The 20,549-nt window shown below is 40.1% G+C and overlaps 1 non-coding gene across 1 annotated transcript; it reads right to left on the bottom strand.

Annotated features, from left to right (window-relative positions):
- Nucleotides 1-19,065: 19,065 nt before the first annotated feature.
- On the bottom strand, nucleotides 19,066-19,173 carry LOC130937173 (small nucleolar RNA R71). The gene has a single exon (XR_009068403.1). It is a non-coding gene; the product is annotated as a small nucleolar RNA R71 (small nucleolar RNA).
- Between the last annotated feature and the right edge of the window lie 1,376 nt (nucleotides 19,174-20,549).

A 20,549-nucleotide genomic window follows, 5' to 3' on the forward strand; every position in this document is an offset into this window, starting at 1 on the left:
GCTTTCTGAATGGAGCATCATAGGTATCTTCTATGATGGTCTGTCTAAACTGTCCAAGATGACATTGGACAGCTCTGCTGGAGGATCTCTTCATCTGAAGAAGATGCCTGCAGAAGCTCAAGAACTCATTGAAATGGTTGCAAATAACCAATTCATGTACACTTCTGAAAGGAATCCTGTGAACAATGGGACGAATCAGAAGAAATGAGTTCTTGAGATTGATACTCTGAATGCCATATTGGCTCAGAACAAAATATTGACTCAGCAAGTCAATATGATTTCTCAAAGTCTGTCTGGAATGCAAGCTGCACCAGGCAATACTAAGGATGCTTCATCTGAAGAAGAAGCTTATGATCCTGAGAACCCTTCAATGGAAGAGGTGAATTACATGGGAGAACCCTATGGAAACACCTATAATCTTTCATGGAGAAATCATCCAAATCTCTCATGGAAAGATCAACAGAGACCTCAACAAGGTTTCAATAACAATAATGGTGGAAGAAACAGGTTTGGCAATGGCAAGCCTTTTCCATCATCTTCTCAGCAACAGACAGAGAATTCTAAGCAGAGCCACTCTGACTTAGCAACCATGGTCTCTGATCTAATCAAAACCACTCAAAGTTTCATGACTGAAACAAGGTCCTCCATTAGAAACTTGGAAGCACAGGTGGGTCAGCTGAGTAAGAAAGTTACTGAACTCCCTCCTAGTACTCTTCCAAGCAATACAGAAGAGAATCCAAAAGGAGAGTGTAAGGCCATCAACATGGCCGAATTTGGAGAGGAGGAAGAGGCAGTGATCGCCACTGAGGAAGACCTCAATGGACGTCCACTGGCCTCCAATGAGTTTCCTAATGAGGAACCATGGGAATCTGAGGCTCACACTGAGACCATAGAGATTCCATTGGATTTACTTCTGCCATTCATGAGCTCTGATGAGTATTCTTCCTCTGAAGAGGACGAAGATGTCACTGAAGAGCAAGTTGCTAAGTACCTTGGAGCAATCATGAAGCTAAATGACAAGTTATTTAGTAATGAGACTTGGGAGGATGAACCCCCTTTGCTCACCAAAGAACTGGATGACTTGACTAGGCAGAGATTACCTCAAAAGAGACAGAACCCTGGAAAGTTCTCAATACCTTGTACCATAGGCACCATGACCTTTGAGAAGGCTCTGTGTGACCTAGGGTCAAGCATAAACCTCATGCCTCTCTCTGTAATGGAGAAGCTAGGGATCTTTGAGGTGCAAGCTGCAAGAACCTCACTAGAGATGGCAGACAATTCAAGAAAACAAGCTTATGGACTTGTAGAGGATGTTCTGGTAAAGGTTGAAGACCATTACATCCCTGCTGATTTCATAGCCCTAGAGACTGGGAAGTGCATGGATGAATCCATCATCCTTGGCAGACCCTTCCTAGCCACAGCAAAAGCTGTGATTGATGTTGACAGAGGAGAATTGATCATTCAAGTGAATGAAGAATCCTTTGTGTTTAAGGCTCAAGGATACCCCTCTGTAACCATGGAGAGGAAGCATGAAGAGCTTCCTTCAAAACAGAGTCAAACAGAGCCCCCACAGTCAAACTCTAAGTTTGGTGTTAGGAGGCCACAACCAACTTCTAAGTTTGGTGTTGAACCTCCACATTCAAACTCTAAGTTTGGTGTTGGGAGGTTCCAACATTGCTCTGAACATCTGTGAGGCTCCATGAGAGCCCACTGTCAAGCTACTGACATTAAAGAAGCGCTTGTTGGGAGGTAACCCAATGTTATATTTATCTATTTTTCTTTGTTATTTTATGTTTTTTATAGGTTGATGATCATGGGAAGTCACAAAATCAATTAAAAAAGTAAAAACAGCATGAAAAATAGAAAGAAAAATAGCACACCTTGGAGGAACATTTGATGGTGTTTAAATGCCAGTGAAGATAGCAAAATGGGCATTTAACGCCCAGTCTGGCACCATTCTGGCCGTTTAACGCCAGAAAAGGGCACCAGACTGGCGTTTAACGCCAGGAATGGGCAACAAGCTGGCGTTAAACGCCAGAAATGGGTAACAGCCTGGCGTTTAACGCCAGGATTAGCAGAAGGAGCATTTTTGCTCGCCACTTGGTGCAGGGATGAATCATCCTTGACACTTCAGGATCTGTGGACCCCACAGGATCCCCACCTACCCCACTACTCTCTCTCTTCTTCACCCATTCACCAATCACCTCAACACCTCTTCCCCAAAAAACCCCTCACCTATCAAATCCCACAATTCTCTTCACCACTCACATCCATCCTTCATAAAACCCCACCTACCTCACCATTCAAATTCAAACCACTTTCCCTCCCAAATCCACCCATAATGGCCGAACCATACCCCCTCTCTCCACCCCTATATAAACCCATCTTCACTCCTTCATTTTCACACAACCTACACACTACTTCTCCTCCTTGGCCGAAAAACAAAGCCACCTCCATCTCCTCTATTTCTTCTTCTTCTACTCTCTTCTTTCTTCTTTTGCTCAAGGACGAGCAAACCTTCTAAGTTTGGTGTGGTAAAAGTATTGCTTTTTATTTTTCCATAACCATTTATGGCATCTAAGGTCAGAGAAACCTCTAGAAAGAGGAAAGGGAAGACAAAAGCTTCCACCTCCGAGTCATGGGAGATGGAGAGATTCATCTCAAGGGTGCATCAAAACCACTTCCATAAAGTTGTGGCCATGAAGAAGGTGATCCCCGAGGTCCCTTTCAAACTCAAAAAGAGTGAATATCCGAAGATCCGACATGAGATCCGAAGAAGAGGTTGGGAAGTTCTTACCAACCCCATTCAACAAGTTGGAATCTTAATGGTTCAAGAGTTCTATGCCAATGCATGGATCACCAAGAACCATGATCAAAGTATGAACCCGGACCCAAAGAATTGGCTTACAATGGTTCGGGGGAAATGCTTAGATTTTAGTCCGAAAAATGTAAGGTTGGCATTCAACTTGCCCATGATGCAAGGAGATGAACACCCTTACACTAGAAGGGTCAACTTTGATCAAAGGTTGGACCAAGTCCTCATAGACATTCGTGAAGAGGGCGCTCAATGGAAGATAGATTCAAGAGGGAAGCCGGTTCAACAGAGAAGGCATGACCTCAAGCCTGTGGCTAGGGGATGGTTGGAGTTTATCCAACGCTCAATCATTCCCACTAGCAACCGGTCCGAAGTTACTATAGACCGGGCTATCATGATTCATAGCATCATGATTGGAGAGGAAGTAGAAGTTCATGAGGTTATATCCCAAGAACTTTATAAGGTGGCGGACAAGTCCTCTACCTTGGCAAGGTTAGCCTTCCCTCATCTCATTTGTCACCTCTGTAATTCAGTTGGAGTTAACATAGAGGGAGACATCCTCATTGATGAGGACAAGCCCATCACTAAGAAGAGGATGGAGCAAACAAGAGATCCCACTCATGGACATGAGGAAATTCCTCATCATGAAATCCCTGAGATGCCTCAAGGGATGCACTTTCCTCCACAAAACTATTGGGAGCAAATCAACACCTCCCTAGGAGAATTGAGTTCCAACATGGGACAACTAAGGGTGGAGCACCAAGAACATTCCATCCTCCTCCATGAAATTAAAGAAGACCAAAGAACCATGAGAGAGGAGCAACAAAGGCAAGGAAGAGACATTGAGGAGCTCAAGCACTCCATAAGATCTTCAAGAGGAAGAACAAGCTGCCATCACTAAGGTGGACCCGTTCTTTAATCTCCTTGTTCTTTATTTTTCTGTTTTTCAAATTTTTATGCTTTATGTTTTATTTATGTTTGTGTCTTATGATCATTAGTGTCTTAGTGTTTATGCCTTAAAGTTATGAATGTCCTATGAATCCATCACCTTTCTTAAATGAAAAATGTTCTTAAAATAAAAAGAGAAGAATTGCATGAATTTTGAATTTTATAACAGATTAATTATTTTGATGTGGTGGCAATACTTTGACTTCTGAATGTATGCTTGAACAGTGCATATGTCTTTTGAATTTGTTGTTCATGAATGTTGGCTCTTGAAAGAATGATGAAAAAAAGAGACATGTTACTGAGGATCTGAAAAATCATAAAAATGATTCTTGAAGCAAGAAAAAGTAGTGAATACAAAAAAAAGAGATTATGTGCGAAAAAAAAAGAGAAAGCAAGCAGAAAAAGCTAACATCCCTTTAAACCAAAAGGCAAGGGTAAAAATAAAGTCGTGATCCAAGGCAAAAAAAAGAGTGTGCTTAAGAACCCTGGACACCTCTAATTGGGGACTCTAGCAAAGCTGAGTCACAATCTGAAAAGGTTCACCCAGTTATGTGTCTGTGGCATGTATGTATCCGATGGTAATATTGGAAGACAGAGTGCTTTGGGCCACGGCCAAGACTCATAAAGTAGCTGTGTTCAAGAATCAACATACTTAACTAGGAGAATCAATAACACTATCTGGATTATGAGTTCTTATAGAAGCCAATCATTCTGAACTTCAAAGGATAAAGTGAGATGCCAAAACTGTTCAGAGCCAAAAAGCTAAAAGCCCTGCTCATCTAACTAATACTAATCTTCATAGATGTTTTTGGAATTCATTGCATACATATTCTCTTCTTTTTATCTTATTTGATTTTTAGTTGCTTGGGGACAAGCAACAATTTAAGTTTGGTGTTGTGATGAGTGGATAATTTATACGCTTTTTGGCATTGTTTTTAGTATGTTTTTAGTATGTTTTAGTTAGTTTTTATTATATTTTTATTAGTTTTTATTTAAAATTCACTTTTCTGGACTTTACTATGAGTTTGTGTGTTTTTCTGTGATTTCAGGTATTTTCTAGCTAAAATTGAGGGACCTGAGCAAAAATCTGATTCAGAGGCTGAAAAGGACTGCAGATGCTGTTGGATTCTGACCTCCCTGCACTCGAAGGGGATTTTTTGGAGCTACAGAAGCCCAATTGGTGCGCTCTCAATTTTGTTGGAAAGTAGACATCTTGGGCTTTCTAGCAATGTATAATAGTCCATACTTTTTCCGAGATTTGATGGCCCAAACAGGCATTCCAAGTCAGCTCAAGAATTCTGGCGTTAAACGCCGAAACTGGCACAAGAATGGGAGTTAAACGCCCAAACTGGCACAAAAGCTGGCGTTTAACTCCAAGAAAAGTCTTTACACATGAAAGCTTCAATGCTCAGCCCAAGCACACACCAAGTGGGCCCGGAAGTGGATTTTTATGTCATTTACTCATCTTTGTAAACCCTAAGCTACTAGTTCTCTATAAATAGGACCTTTTGCTATTGTATTTTCATCTTTGGACATCTAGTTCTTAGATCATGGGGGCTGGCCTCTCAGCCATGCCTAGACCTTGTTCTTATATATTTTCAATGGTGGAGTTTCTACACACCATAGATTAAGGTGTAGAGCTCTGCTGTACCTCGAGTATTAATGCAATTACTATTGTTCTTCTATTCAATTCAGCTTATTCTTGTTCTAAGATATTCATTCACACCCAAGAACTTGATGAATGTGATGCTCATCATCATTCTCACTTATGAATGCGTGCCTGACAACCACTCCCGTTCTACATGCAAACAAGGCGGATTCCTTAACCATAATCTTCGTGGTATAAGCTAGAATTGATGGCGGCATTCTTGAGAATCCGGAAAGTCTAAACCTTGTCTGTGGTATTCTGAGTAGGATTCAAGGATTGAATGATTGTGACGAGCTTCAAACTCGTGATTGTGGGGCGTTAGTGATAGACGCAAAAGAATCACTGGATGCTATTCCGACATGATCGAGAACCGATAGATGAATAGCCGTGCTGTGACAGAGCGCGTTGAACATTTTCACTGAGAGGACGAGACTGTAGCCACTAACAACGGTGATGCCCAACATACAACTTGCCATGGAAAGGAGTAAGAAGGATTGGATGAAGACAGTAGGAAAGCAAAGAGATGGAAGGGACAAAGCATCTCCATACGCTTATCTGAAATTCTCACCAATGAATTGCATAAGTATCACTATCTTTATCTTATGTTTTATTCATATTTTAATTATCAATCCTCCATAAACATTTGAATCCGCCTGACTGAGATTTACAAGATGACCATAGCTTGCTTCATACCAACAATCTCCGTGGGATCGACCCTTACTCGCGTAAGGTTTATTACTTGGACGACCCAGTGCACTTGCTGGTTAGTTGTGCGAAGTTGTGATAAAGAGTTGAGATTGCAATTGAGCGTACCATGTTGATGGCACCATTGATGATCACAATTTCGTGCACCAGTAACATAGATGGCAAATAAGATGAGGAAAAGCTAGCCTTGCCAAAGTAGAGGACTTATCGACTATTTTGTAGAATTCATGGGAGATGACTTCATGAACTTCTACTTCCTCTCTAATCATGATGCTATGAATCATGATGGCCCGATCCACAGTAACTTCAGATCGGTTGCTAGTGGGGATGATGGAGTGTTGAATGAACTCCAACCATCCTCTAGCCACAGGCTTGAGGTCCAGTCTTCTTAGTTGAACCGGCTTGCCTTTGGAGTATCTTTTCAATTGAGCTCCTTCCACACATATGTCCATAAGGACTTGGTCCAACCTTTGATTAAAGTTGACCCTTCTAGTGTAGAGGCGTGCATCTCCTTGCATCATGGGTAAGTTGAACGCCAACCTCACATTTTTCGGACTAAAATCTAAGTATTTGCCCCGAACCATTGTAAGATAATTCTTTGGACTCGGGTTCACACTTTGATCATGGTTCCTAGTGATCCATGCATTGGCATAGAACTCTTGAACCATTAAGATTCCGACTTGTTGAATGGGGTTGGTTAGAACTTCCCAACCTCTTCTTCGGATTTCATGTTGGATCTCCGGATACTCATTTTTCTTGAGCTTGAAAGGGACCTCAGGGATCACCTTCTTCTTGGCCACAACATCATAGAAGTGGTCTTGATGGGCTTTGGAGATGAATCTTTCCATCTCCCATGACTCGGAGGTGGAAACTTTTGTCTTCCCTTTTCTTTTCTAGAGGATTCTCCGGCCTTGGGTGCCATCAATGGTTATGGAAAAATAAAAAGCTTATGCTTTTACCACACCAAACTTAAAATATTGCTTGCCCTCGAGCAAGAGAAGAAAGAAGAGAAGAAGAAGAAGAAGAAAATATGGAGGAAAAGGGGAGGTGTAGGTTTGGCCAAGGTATAGAAGAGGGGGTTGTGTTGTGTGAAAATGAAGTAGAATGGAGGGGTATATATAGGGAGGGGGAGAGGGTAGGTTCGACCATTTAGGGTGGGTTTGGGTGGGAAAGATTTTTGAATTTTGAAGGTAGGTGGGGTTTATGGGGAAGAGTGGATGGATGTGAGTGGTGAAGGGGGTAATTGGGAAGAAAGGTTGAGGTGATTGGTGAAGGATTTTTGAGAAAGTGTGTTATAGGATTATTAAGAGGTAAGGTGGGAATATGTTAGGTGGGGATCTTGTAGGATCCACAGATCCTGAGAAGATCCTGTGGGGTCCACAGATCCTGAGGTGTCAAGGATTTACATCCCTGCACCAATTAGGCATGTAAAATGCCTTAGCATACCATTCTGGCGTTTAAACGCTGAAGTGATGCACGTTCTGGGCGTTCAACGCCCATGTGCAGCATGTTTATGGCGTTGAACGCCAGTTCCATGCTTGTTACTGGCGTTCAGCGCCAGCTTTCCTCAGGGCATATTCCTGGCATCCAAACGCCAGGATGTTGCTTGTTTCTGGCGTTCAGTGCCAAATTCATGCTCTGTTCTGGCGTTGAACACCAGCCAAATGCACCTTACTGGCGTTTAAACACCAGTAAGTCCTTCCTCCAGGGTGTGATTTTTCTTCTGCTGTTTTTGATTCTGTTTTTAATTTTAATAATTTTTTTGTGACTCCACATGATCATGAACCTACTAAAACACAAAATAACAATTAAATAAAAATAAAATTAGATAAATAAAAATTGGGTTGCCTCCCAACAAGCGCTTCTTTAATGTCAATAGCTTGATAGTGGGCTCTCATGGAGCCACAAAGGTGATCAGGTCAATGTTGCGGACTCCCAACACCAAACTTAGAGTTTGGATATGGGGGTTCAACACCAAACTTAGAGTTTAGTTGTGGCCTCCCAACACCAAACTTAGAGTTTGATTGTGGGGCTCTGTTTGACTCTGTATTGAGAGAAGCTCTGCATGCTTACTCTCCTTTGTTACAGAAGGATAGCCGTGTACCTTAAACACAAGGTAGTCCCCATTCAATTGAAGGACTAATTCTCCTCTGTTAACATCTATCATAGCTTCTGCTGTGGCTAGGAAAGGTCTTCCAAGGATGATGCATTCATCCTCCTCCTTCCTAGCGTCTAAGATTATGAAATCAGCAGGAATGTAAAGGCCTTTAACTTTTACCAACACGTCCTCTACTAATCCATAAGCTTGTCTTACTGACTTGTCTGCCAATTGTAATGAGAATAAGGCAGGTTGTACCTCAATGATCCCCAGCTTCTCCATTACAGAGAGTGGCATAAGATTTATGCCTGACCCTAGTTCACACAGAGCTTTTTCAAAGGTCATGGTGCCTATGGTACAGGGTATTAAGAATTTTCCAGGATCTTGTTTCTTTTGAGGTAGAGTTTGCTGAACCCATGTATCAAGTTCACTAATGAGCAAGGGAGGTTCACCTTCCCAAGTCTCATTACCAAATAACTTGGCATTTAGCTTTATGATGGCTCCTAGATTTTGAGCAACTTGCTCTCCAGTTACATCTTCATCCTCTTCAGAGGAAGAATAATCTTCAGAGCTCATGAATGGCAGAAGGAGATTTAATGGAATCTCTATAGTCTCTATATGAGCCTCAGATTCCTTCAGGTCCTCAATAGGGAAGTCCTTCTTGTTTGAGAGACGTCCCAGGAGGTCTTCCTCACTAAGATTTTCGTCCTTCTCCTCTCTTGTGCGTTTGGCCATATTGATTACATCAATGGCCTTGCACTCTCCTTTGGGATTCTCTTCTGTATTGCTTGGGAGAATACTGGGAGGAGTTTCAATGATTTTCTTACTCAACTGGCCCACTTGTGCCTCCAAATTTCTAATGGAGGATCTTGTTTCACTCATGAAACTTAAAGTGGCCTTAGACAGATCAGAGACTATGTTTGATAAGTTAGAGGGGCTCTGTTCAGAATTCTCTGTCTGTTGCTGAGAAGATGATGGAAAAGGCTTGTTATTGCTTAGCCTGTTTCTTCCACCATTATTAAAGCCTTGTTAAGGCTTTTGTTGATCCTTCCATGAGAAATTTGGATGATATCTCCATGATGAATTATAGGTGTTTCCATAAGGTTCACCCATGCAATTAACCTCTGCCATTGTAGGGTTTTCAGGATCATAAGCTTCTTCAGAGGCTGCCTCTTTAATACTGTTGGATGCATTTTGCCATCCATTCAGACTTTGAGAAATCATGTTGACTTGCTGAGTCAACACTTTGTTCTGAGCCAATATGGCATTCAGAGCATCACTTTCAAGAACTCCCTTCCTCTAAGGCATCTCATTATTCACGGAATTCCTCTCAGAAGTGTACATGAATTGGTTATTTGCAACCATGTCAATAAGTTCTTGAGCTTCTGCAGGCGTTTTCTTTAGGTGAATGGATCCACCTGCAGAATGGTCCAATGACATTTTGGAAAACTCAGATAGACCATAATAAAATATATCTAATATGGTCCATTCTGAAAACATGTCAGAAGGACACTTTTTGGTCATCTGCTTGTATCTTTCCCAAGTTTCATAGAGGGATTCACCATCTTTTTGCTTGAAGGTTTGAACATTCACTCTAAGCTTGCTCAGCTTTTGAGGAGGAAAGAATTTATCCAAGAAGGCCATGACCAGCTTATCCCAGGAGTCTAGGCTATCTTTAGGTTGTGAGTCCAACCATGTTCTAACTCTGTCTCTTACAGCAAAAGGGAAAAGCATGAGCCTGTAGACTTCAGGATCTACTCCATTCGTCTTTACAGTCTCACAAATCTACAAGAACTCAGTTAAAAACTGGTAAGGATCTTCAGATGGAAGTCCATGAAACTTGCAGTTCTGTTGCATTAGAGCAACCAATTGAGGTTTCAGCTCAAAATTGTTTGCTCCAATGGCCGGAATGGAGATGCTTCTTCCATCAAATTTGAATGTTGGTTTAGTGAAATCACCTAGCATTCTCCTTGCATTATTGTTGTTGGGTTCGGCTGCCATCTCCTTCTCTTGTTCGAAAATTTCAGAAAGGTTGTCTCTGGATTGTTGTAATTTAGCTTCTCTTAGTTTTCTCTTCAGAGTCCTTTCAGGTTCTGGATTAGCTTTAACAAAGATGCCTTTTTCCTTATTCCTGCTCATATGAAAGAGAAGAGAAAAAGAAAAGGAAAATGAATCCTCTATGTCACAGTAAAGAGGATCCTTATTATTAGTAGAAGTAGAAAGGAATAAAACTGGAGAATCCAATCACAAGGGTGAGGATAGAGGCAGTGATTGGAGATGAAGAGAGGTGAAGAGAAGTGTTAGTAAATAAATAAATAAATAGAAGAAGAGAAGAGAGGGAGAATTCGAAAATAATTTTGAAAAAGTAGTTAATGATTTTCGAAAATTTAAAGATAAGATATAATTAAAATTAAAATTTAAAATAATTAAAAATAATTTTTGAAAAAGTGATGAGATATTTTTGAAAATTAAAGAGGAAAAAGTAGTTAGGTGGTTTTGAAAAAGATAAGAAACAAACAAAAAGTCAAATAGTTAGTTGAAAAAGATATTAAAGTCAAATTTGAAAAGATAAGAAGATAAGAAGTTAGATAAGATATTTTGAAATCAAATTTTTGAAAAAGATAAAATTTTGAAAAAGATATGATAAAAAGATAAGATGAAAAAGATTTAAATTTTTAAAATTAAAATTAATTACTTAACTAACAAGAAACTAAAAAATATGATTCTAGAATTTAAAGATTGAACCTTTCTTAACAAGAAAGTAACAAACTTCAAATTTTTGAATCAATCACATTAATTGTCAATGTAATTTCGAAATTTTGAAATAAAATTAAGAAAAAGATTTTTAAAAAAATATTTTGAAATTTTTGAAATTAATAAGATAAAAATGAAAAAGATTTGATTTGAAAAAGTTTTGAAAAGATAAGATTTTTAAAATTGAAAATTTGACTTGACTTGTAGGAAACAACTAATTTTTTAAAATTTTTGACCAAGTCAACCCAAAATTTCAAAAATTTGGAGGGAAATAAGGAAAAGATATTTTTTGATTTTTGAATTTTTAATGAGGAGAGAGAAAAACAACAAAAATGACTCACAACATGAAAATTATGAATCAAAACTCATGATGCATGCAAGAACACTATGAATGTCAAGATGAACACCAAAACACTTTGAAGATCATGATGAACATCAAGAACATATTTTTAAAAAAAAAAATTGATGCAAAGAAAACATGCAAGACACCAAACTTAAAATTCTTTAATGCATGGACATTATGAATGCAAAAATGCATATGAAAAACAACATACAACACAAAACAAGAAAACATCAAGATCAAACAAGAAGACTTGTCAAGAACAACTTGAAGATCATGAAGAACACTATGAATGCATGAAATTTTCGAAAAATGCATAATAATTTTTTTTAGAACATGCAATTGACACCAAACTTAAAACATGACACAAGACTCAAATAAGAAACATAAAATATTTTTGGTTTTTATGATTTTATTATTTTTTTATATTTTTATTATTTTTTTGAAAACATATTTTGGAAAAAGGAAGTAATGAATTCATAGTTCTCAATCAAAATCCTTTGAGTTAGACATGGCTTAGTAGCCAGCCAAGCTAAAACATGTTTCATGAAACATTAGAATTCATTCTAAAAAAAATTTTGAAAATTTTTCGAAAACAAAGGGAAAAATTTTGAAAAATATTTTTTTTGAAAACTTTTTGAAAAGAAAAATAAAAAGAAAATTACCTAATCTGAGCAACAAGACGAACCGTCAGTTGTCCATACTCGAACAATCCCTAGCAACGGCGCCAATAACTTGGTGCACGGATTTGTGATCATCAACAATGGCTCCAATGACTTGGTAGCTCTCACACGTGAATTACACTTAGTCACAACTCTGCACAACTAACCAGCAAGTGCACTGGGTCGTCCAAGTAATACCTTACGTGAGTAAGGGTCGATCCCACGGAGATTGTTGGTATGAAGCAAGCTATGGTCATCTTGTAAATTCCAGTTAGGCAGATTCAAATGTGATTGGATTAGATAATTAAAAGATAAATAAAATAAACAGGAAATAAAGATAAAGTTACTCATGTAATCCAATGGTGGGAATTTCAGATAGGTGCATGGAGGTGCTGTGTTCCTTCCGAATCTCTACTTTCTTATTACATTCATCCAATCCTTCTTACTCCTTTCCATGGCAAGCTGTATGTAGGGCATCACTGTCGTCAATGGCTACATCCCATCCTCTCAGTGAAAATGGTCCAAATGCTCTGTCACAGCACGGCTAATCATCTATCGGTTCTCAATCAGGTTGGAATAGAATCCCGTGATTCTTTTGCGTCTGTCACTAATGCCCAGCCTTCAGGAGTTTGAAGCTCGTCACAATCATTCAATCCCGGAATCCTACTCAGAATACCACAGACAAGGTTAGACTTTCCGGATTCCCATGAATGCCGCCATCAATTCTAGCTTATACCACGAAGATTCTGATAAAGGAATCCAAGAGATATGCGCCCGGTCTAAGGTAGAACGGAAGTGGTTGTCAATCACGCGCGTTCATAGGTGAGAATGATGATGAGTGTCACGGATCATCACATTCATCTAGTTGAAGTGCAACGAATATCTTAGAACAGGAATAAATCGAATTGGATAGAAAATAATAGTAATTGCATTGAAACTTGAGGTACAGCAGAGCTCCACACCCTTAATCTATGGTGTGTAGAAACTCCACCATTGAAAATACATAAGTGAAAGGTCCAGGCATGGCCGAATGGCCAGCCCCCATGATCTAAGAACTAAACGTCCCAAGATGTCTAATACAATAGTAAACTATCCTATTTATACTAGACTAGCTACTAGGATTTACAGGAGTAAGTAATTGATGCATAAATCCACTTCTAGGGCCCACTTGGTGTATGTTTGGGCTGAGTTTGATCTATCCACGAGCTGAGGCTTCTTTTGGAGTTGAACGCCAAGTTGTAACGTGTTTTGGGCGTTCAACTCCGGTTCGTGACGTGTTTCTGGCGTTTGACTCCAGAATGCAGCATGGAACTGGCGTTGAGCGCCAGTTTACGTCATCTAATCACGAATAAAGTATGGACTATTATATATTGCTGTAAAGCTCTGGATGTCTACTTTCCAACGCCATTGAGAGCGCGCCATTTGAAGTTCTATAGCTCTAGAAAATCCATTTCGAGTGCAGGGAGGTCAGATTCCAACAGCATCAGCAGTCCTTTGTCAGCTTCCTATCAGAGTTTTGCTCAGGTCCTTCAATTTCAGCCAGAAAATACCTGAAATCATAGAAAAACACACAAACTCATAGTAAAGTCCAGAAATGTGAATTTAGCATAAAAACTAATGAAAACATCCCTAAAAGTAACTAGATCATACTAAAAACTACCTAAAAACAATGCCAAAAAGTGTATAAATTATCCGCTCATCAACCTTCCTTAGATAAGATAAGTTAGTTATCTTATCTTATCTTTATCTTTGAACGAGGTCATCTTATCTTTAAGGGAATCGCCTTTATCTCTATAGGCTTGGGCTGCCCTTGGATTCGGGTCGTGTTCCTCTGTTTGGGCCCTTTATTGGGCTTTCCTGGTAGTTTGGCCGAGCTCTTTGAGAAGAGGTGGATTGTCCTTGACCTGAAGAGGTTGGTCGCTTTGTCGGTAGAACATCCCGGGTCGGACAGCTCGACTCAGGGTATGAACAGTGCCCCTTCTCGAGCTCGGCCTTCCTTTTCGAGGTCGAGTCTTTAGTCTTTAGGACTTCGGACCTTCTCGGGTGGAGCCGAACTCGAGCATTTATGTCTCCTTTTAGAAGTGTGCCGATATTGGTCGTTTGGTTTGGGGTATCCCCGATCTGTATTTTCTCTATTTCACCTTCAGGTTGTGGGCGGAGTTCTTCCCTCCTTTGAATTCCACCGAGTTCGATTGTGTGAAATTCTTCTCCTCTGCCTCTGAGGTTTAGACTTTCATTGTAACAGCGGCGCGCCATCTTCTGATCTGCTTTTATCGTAGCTATCCCCCTACAGTTGGGAACTTCATGCATAGATGTGGAGTTAGGACTATTGCACCGAGCTGATTCAACGTTGTCCGACCGATTAGGGCATTGTAGGCCGAACTTACGTTGACTACGATGTAATCTATCTTGAGTGTTCTTGACTGGCTTCCCTTTCCGAAAGTTGTGTGTAGCAAGATGTATCCCATCGGTTGAACTGGGGTATCTCCTAGTCCGAACAAGCTGTCCGGATATGCTCTGAGTTCTTTTTCTTCCAAGCCGAGCTTGTCGAAGGCAGTTTTGAATAAGATATCGGCAGAGCTCCCTTGGTCTATCAGCGTGCGGTGGAGATTTGCGTTTGCCAATATAATAGTAATGACCATGGGATCGTCATGTCCTGATGTGATGTCGGATGCGTCTTCTTTGGTGAAAGTAATCACGGGGATGTCGGGTGCTTCCTCCTTCCCTTCGACATGATATACGTCTTTGAGATGTCTTTTGCGAGATGATTTGGAGATTCCTCCCCTGGCGAATCCGTCATATATCATGTGGACATGTCTTTCTGGAGTACGAGGTGATCGCTCGGTTTGTCCAACATCTTCTGCTCTTCTTCTTTTTCTTTGCTCATCGTCACAGGTGGCCAGATATCGATCTAGCTTTCCTTTTCTTACTAGTTTTTCTATGACATTTTTTAAATCGAAACACTCATTGGTGGAATGCCTGCGAATTCGATGGTATTCACAATATTCATCCCGGTTTCCTCCTCCTTTTTTGCCTTTGAGTGGCCAAGCTGGGGGTATTTTTTCAATGTTGCAAACCTCTCTGTAAACATCCACAAGAGACACCCTAAGAGGGTGTAATTGTGGTATTTTTTTATTTTCTCTCCATGTCGATCTTCCTTCTTTCTAGAATCTTTGTCCTTATCTCGGGAGGCGAATCCAGCTTTCGAGGTCTCTCCTAGTCGGGAGTTTTCCTCCATGTTGATGTACTTCTCCGCTCGTTCATGCACCATATTCAGAGATGTGGGGTATTTTTTTATATAGATTGACTAAAAGGTCCTTCTCGCAAGCCATTAATGAGGCCCATAATGGCAGCCTCTGTTGGTAGGTTCTGTATGTCCAGGCATGTTTTGTTGAATCTTTCCTTGTAGTTGCGAAGGGTTTCCCGTTCTCATTGCCTGATTCCTAATAGACTTAGAGCGTGTTTAGCTTTGTCTTTTTGGATAGAGAATCTGGCCAAAAATTTCTTGGCCAAGTTGTCGAAACTCGAGATGGACCTAGGAGATAGATTGTTGATGAGCGGATAATTTGTACGCTTTTTGGCATTGTTTTTAGTATGTTTTTAGTAGTTTGAGTTGAGTTTTTAGTATATTTTTATTAGTTTTTAGTTAAAATTCACTTTTCTGGACTTTACTATGAGTTTGTGTGTTTTTCTGTGATTTCAGATATTTTCTGGCTGAAATTGAGGGACCTGAGCAAAAATCTGATTCAGAGACTAAAAAGGACTGCAGATGCTGTTGGATTCTGACCTCCCTGCACTCGAAGTGGATTTTCTGGAGCTACAGAAGCCCAATTGGCGCGCTCTCAACGGCGTTGGAAAGTAGATATCCTGGGCTTTCCAGCAATATATGATAGTCCATACTTTGCCCAAGATTTGATGGCCCAAACTGGCATTCAAAGTCACCTCAAGAAATTCCAGCGTTAAACGCCGGAACTGGCACCTAAATGGGAGTTAAACGCCCAAACTGGCATAAAAGCTGGCGTTTAACTCCAAGGAGAGTCTCTACACGAAAATGCTTCATTTGCTCAGCCCAAGCACACACCAAGTGGGCCCGGAAGTGGATTTTTATGTCATTTACTCATCTCTGTACACCCTAGGCTACTAGTTTTCTATAAGTAGGACCTTTTACTATTGTATTTTAATCTGGGGGACATCTAGTTCTTAGATCATTGGGAGGCTGGCCATTCGGCCATGCCTAGACCTTGTTCTTATGTATTTTCAACGGTGGAGTTTCTACACACCATAGATTAAGGTGTGGAGCTCTGCTGTACCTCGAGTATTAATGCAATTACTATTGTTCTTCTATTCAATTCCGCTTGTTCTTTGTCCAAGATATCACTTGTTCTTCAACTTGATGAATGTGATGATCCGTGACACTCATCATCATTCTCACTCATGAACAAGGTGACTGACAACCACTCTTGTTCTACAAGCAATCAAAGCTCTAGTGAATATCTCTTGGATTCCTGATAACACGATGCATGGTTGATCGCCTGACGCCTGACAAACCAGCCAACCATTCCTGAGATCAGAGTCTTCGTGGTATAGGCGAGAACTGATGGCGGCATTCAAGAGAATCCGGAAGGTCTACCTTGTCTGTGGTATTCTGAGTAGGATTCAATGATTGAATGACTGTGACGTGCTTCAAACTCCTGAAGGCGGGGGCGTTAGTGACAGACGCAAAAGAATCACTGGATTCTATTCCGGCCTGATTGAGAACCGACAGATGGATAGCCGTGCCGTGACAGGGCGCGTTGAACATTTCCAATGAGAGGATGGGAGGTAGCCACTGACAACGGTGAAACCCTTGCATAAGCTTGCCATGGAAAGGAGTAAGAAGGATTGGATGAAGACTGTAGGAAAGCAGAGAGACGGAAGGGAAGGCATCTTCATTCGCTTGTCTGAAGCTCTCACCAATGATATACATAAGTATCTCTATCTTTATCTTTATGCGTTATTCGTTTATCATCATACCCATTTGAGTCTGCCTGACTGAGATTTACAAGGTGACCATAGCTTGCTTCATACCAACAATCTCCGTGGGATCGACCCTTACTCGCGTAAGGTATTACTTGGACGACCCAGTGCACTTGCTGGTTAGTTGTGTGAAGTTGTAGTGATCACAATTTCCCGCAACAAGTTTTTGGCGCCGTTGCCGGGGATTGTTCTTGTGTATGGACAACTGACGGTTCATCTTGTTGCTTAGATTAGGTATTTTTCTTCAGAGTTCTTAAGAATGAATTCTAGTGTTTCAAGGTGATGTTCTTATCATCACCAAAGCTGATTGATTCTCATCAATTTAGCTCTTGAATGCAATGTCCTGCTGAAGCTTGGCCGGCCATGTCTAATTCCTTTAGACTAAAGCTTTAGACTAACATGTCCTCATTGATCTTCAAGTTGTTCTTGATGATTCTATTGACTTGAGTGTTTTGTTATATGCATTTTCATTTTGTTAGTGTCAATGGTATACAAACTGCTAAGTTTGGTGTCTTGCATGCATAGTTATTTGATTTTAAGTGCATTTTGATTATTCCTTATTATTAAAAATCCAAAAATATTTCTAATTTGTGTCTTATCAAGTCAATAATACAGAGAATTGAAGATTCAGAACATACAGCAGAGGAATTATACAGAAAAAGCTGGGCATTCAAAAATGCCCAGTGAAGAAGACAGACTGGCGTTTAAATGCCAGCCAGGGTGCCTGGCTGGGCGTTTAACGCCCAAAAGGGTAGTAGTTTGGGCGTTAAACGCCAGAATGGATACCATTCTGGGCGTTTAACGCCAGGATGGCACTAGGGGGAAGATTTTTGTTTTTCAAATCAATTTTTTTAAGTTTTCAAAGTTTTTCAAAATCAAATCTTTTTCAAATCATATCTTTTCAATCAAATGTTTTCAAAATCAATTTCTTTCCTTTTTTAAAGATACTTGCTATCAATTAATGATTTGATTCAACATCTCAAGTATGTTGCCTTTTCTGTTGAGAAAGGTTTAATGTTTGAATCATATCTTTTCTTGATAGCCAAGTTATTAATTTCTAAAATCAAATCTTTTTAAAATTGTTTTCAAATCATATTTTCTCAATCACATTTTTTTTAAAAAACCAATCATATCTTTTCAATCATATCTTTTTAAAACCATAACTTTTCAATCAAATCTTTTTAATCACATCTTTTTCAAAATAGTTTTCAATCAATTCTTTTTTTTTCTAATTTCAAAATCTTTTTCAAAAATCACTTGATTTCTTTTCCACTCTTATTTTCGAAAATCAATTAAGTGTTTTTCAAAATGTTTTCAAACTCTTTTACTTAATTTTCGAAAATTACTTCCCTTCTTTTCACATCCTTCTATTTATGGACTAACACTATTCCTTAATGCAAAATTCGAACTCCATCTTCTTTGATAAGTTCGAATTTTCTACCTCTGTCTTCTACTTTTCTTTTCCTTTGACACTTCAAGGAATCTCTATACTGTGACATAGAGGATTCCACATATTCTTGTTCTCTTCTCTTTCTTATGAGCAGGAGCAAGGACAAAAGCATTCTTGTTGAGGCTGACCCTGAACCTGAAAGGACCTTGAAGAGAAAGCTAAGAGAAGCCAAAGCACAACTCTCTTTAGAGGACCTGACCGAATTCTTCAAGGAAGAAGAACACATGGCAGCCGAAAACAACAACAATGCCAATAATGCAAGGAAGGTGCTGGGTGACTTTACTGCACCTACTCCCGACTTCTATGGGAGAAGCATCTCTATCCCTGCCATTGGAGCAAACAACTTTGAGCTTAAGCCTCAATTAGTTTCTCTAATGCAACAGAATTGCAAGTTCCATGGACTTCCATTGGAAGATCCTCATCAGTTTTTAGCTGAATTCTTGCAAATCTGTGACACAGTCAAGACTAATGGGGTTGACCCTAAGGTCTACAGACTGATGCTATTCCCTTTTGCTATAAGAGACAGAGCTAGAATATGGTTGAACTCACAACCTAAAGAAAGCCTGGACTCTTGGGAAAAGCTAGTCAATGCCTTCTTGGCAAAGTTCTTTCCACCTCAAAAATTGAGTAAGCTTAGAGTGGAAATCCAAACCTTCAGACAGAAGGATGGTGAATCCCTCTATGAAGCTTGGGAAAGATACAAACAATTAATCAGAAAGTGTCCCTCAGACATGCTTTCTGAATGGAGCATCATAGGTATTTTCTATGATGGTCTCTCTGAACTATCCAAGATGTCCTTGGATAGCTCTGCTGGAGGATCTCTTCATCTGAAGAAGACGCCTACAGAAGCTCAAGAGCTCATTGAAATGGTTGCAAATAACCAATTCATGTACACTTCTGAAAGGAATCCTGTGAACAATGGGACTAGTCAGAAGAAAGGAGTTCTTGAGATTGATACTCTGAATGCCATATTGGCTCAGAAGAAGATATTGACTCAACAAGTCAATTTGATTTCTCAAAGTCTGTCTGGAATACAAAATGCACCAAGCAGTACTAAGGATGCTTCATCTGAAGAAGAAGCTTATGATCTTGAGAACCCTTCAATGGAAGAGGTGAATTACATGGGAGAACCCTATGGAAACACCTATAATTATTCATGGAGAAATCACCCAAATTTCTCATGGAAGATTCAAGAGAGACCTCAACAAGGTTTCAACAACAATAATGGTGGAATAAACAGGTTTAGCAATGGCAAGCCTTTTCCATCATCTTCTCAGCAACAGACAGAGAATTCTAAGCAGAACCCCTCTGACTTAGCAACCATGATCTCTGATCTAATCAAAACCACTCAAAGTTTCATGACTGAAACAAGGTCCTCCATTAGGAATTTGGAGGCACAAGTGGGACAGCTGAGCAAGAAAGTTACTGAACTCCCTCCAAGTACTCTTCCAAGCAATACGGAAGAAAATCCAAAAGGAGAGTGCAAGGTCATCAACATGGCCGAATTTGGAGAGGAAGAAGAGGCAGTGAACGCCACTGAGGAAGACCTCAATGGGCGTGCACTGACCTCCAATGGGTTCCCTAATGAGGAACCATGGGAATCTGAGGCTCAAAATGAGACCATAGAGATTCCATTGGACTTACTTCTGCCATTCATGAGCTCTGATGAGTATTCTTCCTCTGAAGAGGATGAGTATGTCACTAAAAAGCAAGTTGCTAAATACCTTGGAGCAATCATGAAGCTAAATGACAAGTTGTTTGGAAATGAGACTTGGGAGGATGAACCCCCTTTGCTCACCAAAGGATTGGATGACTTGTCTAGGCAGAAATTACCTCAAAAGAGACAAGATCCTGGGAAGTTTTCAATACCTTGTACCATAGGCACCATGACCTTCAAGAAGGCTCTGTGTGACTTAGGGTCAAGTGTAAACCTCATGCCTCTCTCTGTAATGGAGAAGCTAGGGATCTTTGAGGTACAAGCTGCAAGAATCTCACTAGAGATGGCAGACAACTCAAGAAAATAAGCTTATGGACTTGTAGAGAATGTTTTGGTTAAGATTGAAGACCACTACATCCCTACTGATTTCATAGTCCTAGAGACTGGGAAGTGCAT

This window comes from Arachis stenosperma, chromosome 6 (genome assembly GCF_014773155.1).
Source record: "Arachis stenosperma cultivar V10309 chromosome 6, arast.V10309.gnm1.PFL2, whole genome shotgun sequence".
NCBI classification, from domain to species: Eukaryota; Viridiplantae; Streptophyta; class Magnoliopsida; order Fabales; family Fabaceae; genus Arachis; species Arachis stenosperma.